We start from the raw sequence: 6,130 nt of genomic DNA, 5'->3' as shown, positions 1-6,130 counted from the left end.
AACTTTGAAAAAACGATTAAGCTCATTGATTTTAACTGAAATTCGATGAACACTTTACGGTCGCTAATGGCGGCGCTCCTGAAATTTCTTATGCGGCTGAGGGGAAATCCGGAGTACGTGGCTTCATCGTTAGGGATGGGAACGCTTACGGACACGTTTCCTTTATTTTTAACGCTAAAGACTTCATTGACTTGTATTTTTCGATTCGCGATTCTTCGCTGTTAGGATCATGTAATAGGCGTGATTTCCGACAGAATAACCGCTGTTATTTTACCTGAATTTCGGGTAAAGCCGAGTCGTGTTCTCGGCTATGTATAATCGCGTCGATAGTTCCAGTGGAAGCGACTATGAAGATGGGATACTGTATATTTCAGTTTATGTGTGAGGCATCAATGGGAAATCCACTGTTACGTGTTTATCGTGTGCATACGTATACACGTCCATTGGTTGGAACCTCCCTGTGGCCGGCGAGAAATAGGAAGCAAGTGACTGAAAATGATTGTATTGCAATTAAAATTGTACTACATATTTATTATCATTACAATTATAAACCATCGAATCGAATAATGTAATCGAAAACAAAAATTATTGCTGGTACTTCTAAACGTATTCAAGAGATCTAAATCTAAACTTAGAATTTAATTTTAAAAACTATTACAATACCACTGTAGTTTAATTTAAAACACTATTTTTAATATTCAAAAATTACATTATTCAACAATGCATTGCGAGATTACAATAAGGTGAAGACTAAGTGTTGGCTGAAGTGAATCGTGTTTATGTTCAAGCGTACTTCACATGTAACGCGCGTTAAAGCGAAACTATAGTATGATACGCGAGTCAGGTTAACACTATGAATGCCATGCGGGTCACCGGTGACCCCTGACTAAATCAAACTATTATAATTCACTCAATTAAACGATGATTTCTTGCAGAAACGTTTATATTATAAATAACGCTATCTCAAGCGATGCCATTCGGCAAGATAAACGCAATAATAATAAAACGATTCAATGAAACGATCTAACATTATATTTCTTCCGTTTTGCGTATTTTCCTACGTGAACTCGCGCAGCATTCAACGTGTTCAACAGTGTACGAAATAATTATTGTAAAAATAATTATTGTAATAAATAACACTTGATTTCCTACAGTAAAACTATAAAGTTGGATATTTAATATTATACTTCGTATAATACATCGATTTGAGAAACATTGACATAAAATAGCTTTATCCGTCAATGTACTTAAATTTCTCGTCGAGTTAGTTTCACAAAATATCGTCTTAATCTCATCAGAAAATGTTGAAACATTTCTGGTGAAAAACTTTCGAGTTCAAAGGATTAACAGCGGCAAGGTCGCGAAAACTGTCGAACGATCGAGCCGAACGCGACGAGAAGACCCGAATGCCGTTGAAATTTACTGCACAGTCCACCGGCAGACTCTGTCAAAGTTACTTTCGTCGTCGGCGCAGAATTGTCCGCGTCCTTCCTGTCGCCCGAATTTCCGCGTTTCAGCTAATCGAATATTTATCAGTAAACGATAGGCGCCACTGCGCGATACGCCCATTAATCCTGTGTATGCGCGTGCCATCGATCTGCGTTCCGCTGACAGTATCCGGACAAAATTTGTTTCAAATGATGTTTAGGGAGGAACACGTGTGGATGATCGGGCTGGATGCCGGATGAACGATGTCCTCTTATTCTCCGGAGGCGCGTCGATCGATTTTCGCCGGGACTATTTTCGAACGCCGCACGAAGAAACAGGCAATAGAAGTCGAAGAAGCAACTTGATAGCTTTTGATCCCCGTCGTCAAAGGGGCAACTTTCCGCGAGAGCAATTCGACGTATTTACAGTGGGAAAGTAGCGCCACGTGGATGCCGTCTCGCTACTTCTCGGCAGCTGCGTCAGGAAATTAAAGGCTTCCGCGGATCGTCGCGAGTCTCGCGCGAAAACGCATAATGCAATACACCTTAAGGCGGTGCGTTATTCCAAACACCGAGTTTAACAAAAGTGTCGCTGTTCAGTTAGATAGTTACAAGGCAATCTTCACTCCGATGGAATTTCGCGGGAATATGAGGCGCGTCGAAGCGGGGTTCTCGTTAAAAATCTATATCGACGAGGACTGTTGAGTCAGTTGAAGTGACTTAAAATATTGAATGATTTCTATTTTTTCGTTTCTTGTCGATAAATTGCATAATCTGCGATACGCCGATACGCATACGGGCACACTGCAATCCGAAGGTCTATCGTGAAATTTTCGCAAATTTCTCTGCTGTTTATCGGAAGGAAAGTAATAGCTTTAGTTTTACGAGCACGCGCGCGTATCGGTGATTTGATTCTTGTTATTTTATTAAATCCTTCGGTAAATTTTCATGGTATCATATTACATAAATTTCACGTTTTCATTGATATTCCTTTGTCATAATAATTGCCGCGTCCGTTGTAATTTGTTCGCGGAACTCGTTACGAAATCTGACAGGATAACCAACGTTAACGCGACAACTTTCCGATAGCACGCGCGTGTCGCTGTTTCAGGGCGCGATTAATTCACTGGTCTGTCGAGAGAGCAATAAACAATCGGGATTAAGGAGAAAGCGTAACGGGGGAGAGGATCGTTTCGACGAAAGAAACGGCAGTAAAGGTCCATCGCGCCGATGAATCGTAGAATCACGGGACAGTAAATCTCTCGCCGCGTTACGATGCGTTTCACGATGCGGAGGAATGCGTGGGCGTTTAGGGCCGCTGTTGTCTGCTTCTTCCCCTAGACGTGGACATCTTTATGTAACATCCGCACTGCTTTCTGTAAATCGCGGCGAACCGAAATACGGTCGACCTCCGAAGAACATCATGCTATCCACAAAACTTGATGCCTAATGAACGAGAGATCGGGACCGTGAAAATGCACTACTTTTTATAATCATGCTGCTCATTGGTGAAATCAGTCAACTCCAACATTGGAACTTTGAAAAGTCCTATTGCTGAAGCGTTTGATCAACTTCTAACGTTTTATATTTAATATACATTTCATTATTATTGGCTGTAGTAACGTGAAATAAGAAACATGTGTTCAGCAATCTTTCGATCTGTATTTTAATCCATATTTTAATTCGCAGATCTATTCATTTCTATAAGTCTCCTGAACCTGCGTTTTCTTCGATCCCCGTCCAGTTTCTTTAAATAGTGATCTGATTCTCGTCGGTTTTATAAAAACTTTATAACCATTCTCGCGTCGCAATTACGGCGCCGGTTGTGTTCGTAAAATTCTAGCAACTTTCTCTTAACGAACGCGTAATTTCCCCTTCCGAAACGGAAACCATCTATTAATGTTTGCAAGGAGATTCTTGTTAAACTTAATTCCTTCATTTCCTTTGAGTTATCAGCTTCCTAGGTGGGAAGTCTGGGAGTGAGGAGGGGAGAGAAAGGAAAGGTGAGGAATCATTACAATCTTCCTTCTGTTGCGAGGCAAACTGTTGGCGCGAATAATTCTGATGTTCTTTCACTTTCCGTTAAGCAATGGACCAGAATTAATTAGTAACAGGCGGTAAGTTGATATAATAAAGATAACCGTACTTTCCTTGCTCGAATTAAATAGCCCGTTAGACTAATAATAATTTACCTTCCAACTCTCAGTCCTGATTCTCCGACGAAAAACTATGATTAAAACCGTATACTATTTCTCTTATAGAATAAACGTAGCTTTTCGCGTAGCTTCAACGCCAACGCCGCTTAAGGAAAAACATGCACAGGGATGCGACTGTTTTTAAGTATAAGAGATAATCAGCGTGAATGTAAAGGACAAATCTAATCGAAAAGACAGAGTAGTTGTCAATGGTTGCCAGTGTCAAGTTGGTGTTAGTATCGAGCGTTGTCATTTCTATCTATCGATTAGCAGTACTAATATTTGTTATAATCTTTCATTGTAAATGCGTCCTTAACGTGTTGACGTAAATGTTGCCACCTAATGCTCGTGAATGTAGGTGCAAGAGACGACAATGGCCATCCTATATTCTTAGTATCACAAATAAAAAACTATAATAATTTTATTCTGAAAGTATAAAATCTTGATCGAACTCCCCAAGAACCAACTAATTAACCCTTTGTACTCGAAATGTGACTCTCGTTTACCGTTTTATTCGACATAACAAAACTACGAAGTGTTATATATAATATTAAGTTTCGTATAATGCATCAATACGTGAAATGTTTCTCTGAAATGTTTCTGTAAAATTTGTTTCTTAATTTACGTATGTTTTCTGATTAGTTCGTTTGAAATAATGTCTACGTCTCATTGAAAAATCTCCAATGTTTCTAGTGAAATACTTCCGAGTGCAAAGGGTTAACAAAAGAATAAAAGAATTACTTTTATTATCCATCGATTCCAAAGTGAGCGTCAACGTGTTAAAACTTCACGAATAGTTGCCCCGTAACACGTTACATTTTCATTTATACCTAATTCGACTAAATCTCTACGACGTTGTTGTCGATCGATGGAAACGTTTAATCGCGGGTTTACGCGACAAAAAGGGGGATGGTTTAAGTGGGCCGGGCCGAGGTGTCAAGGGGAACGTCGCGCTCAAGGAAGCACATACGCAGGAGGAAGCCGAGCCGAGAAGTTCAGTTGTAAGCAGAGCCATTTTTCAAGTTTCCCCGTGGAGAAAGGGACGCGCACACGGGCATGGGCATTTTCGAGTCGCGATCGTGTAGACGTGGCAGTGGATGCGGGGTAGAACGATTGGTAACATCCCCGAGCGAAGAAGACGCATCGAGGCGTGAATGTCGAAATCGATGCGATGTGAATGCTACTGGGCCAGAGGAAAGTTTAAAGAACGCTCTCGACGGAAGAGGCGGCATCGGGGGGTGGTACCGTTCCGCTGAAAGGACGGCCACGAAGACAGACGGTCCTGGAAAACGCGGCGGTAAGAGGAAAGGGATGGAGAGACAAAGTAAATCTTGAGAAGTAAAGAATTCGTATACATCGACAGGGATCCAATAATCGATACCGGAACAAGGCCGAATAAAGGAATCGAATGTAACGAGTCGGACGTAATACAGACCTAACCTGCCGCTTTACTTAACCCTCGAAAAGAAATATTCCATACACTGTCGCACCCTTGTAATCCGAAAACCTTTGTCACTCGACAATCTCCGTGTATTGTGAAATTTCTTTATTCTCTTCCGTTCCGTGACGAAGCCCTCTCTACCAGGAAGATTTCTATCCCTCGGGAACCTCGAGAACTCGTAAAATTTCTTCGTTAGTTTCTGCTGCGCTATAAAAACCTGATGCAAACTTGAAATACAACAATCCTACAACTTATATATAAAAATAAATTTCAACTTGCAGAGACTGTGCTGCTTCTAAATACAAGCTGTAGGATTGTTGTATTTCAAGGTGTATATAAAAGTAAATTTCTAAATACAAGTCGATGTTTTATTACTGGCTATGCGATTATCTTATAAAACCTCTATAAGTCGAATTTTCGTTTGACCTTTTTTTATCGGAGAACTCGGTAAGATGAAAGCACTGAGACTCCAATATCTTTTGTCTGGATTAGTTACGTAATACTTATGTAGAGATGTGTATAATCTACCTAGAAAATTCTCTAGAAATACTTGAAAAAGTTAATGTCACGTTTTTCAATCTTCTCATTTGAAGGTTAATATTGTCCTTAATGTCACTAGTTAAATAACTTTTGTAAATGTAATAGGGAACTTTTGTTCAGAGTATTCGAGAGATTGCGGAGCCCGTTTTTGTAGTGGCACTTCCCTTGAGCAAAATATGTGATATATGTGTAATCACCCTCTCCCCCCGCAGTCGGTGTTCATTTTTATAGCAGCACCGTCGCACCCTTCTCATAAAACGATTGCTGCTTTTTGCCAGAAAAGTTTTGTGTGTGCGAGTAAAGGTTTTCCGTACTCCGAAGAGTTTTTACAAAGTCGAGTATAGGGGGAAGCGGTGTAACTTCCGAGTCGAAGTCGGGTGATTTTTTCTGGATCAGACGCTGTGAGATGGCGTTCCAAAGATATTGCCCTTTTGATCTATCGCCTTCCTTGGTTATTAAATCTTCTCGCCGTTGTGAAATCGTTTTTACCATCAGGATGTGAATTATAATTTTAATAACGTGCTACA

This window comes from Nomia melanderi, chromosome 3, assembly GCF_051020985.1.
Source record: "Nomia melanderi isolate GNS246 chromosome 3, iyNomMela1, whole genome shotgun sequence".
NCBI lineage: Eukaryota > Metazoa > Arthropoda > Insecta > Hymenoptera > Halictidae > Nomia > Nomia melanderi.
Note: the sequence above shows the minus strand (reverse complement) of the source record.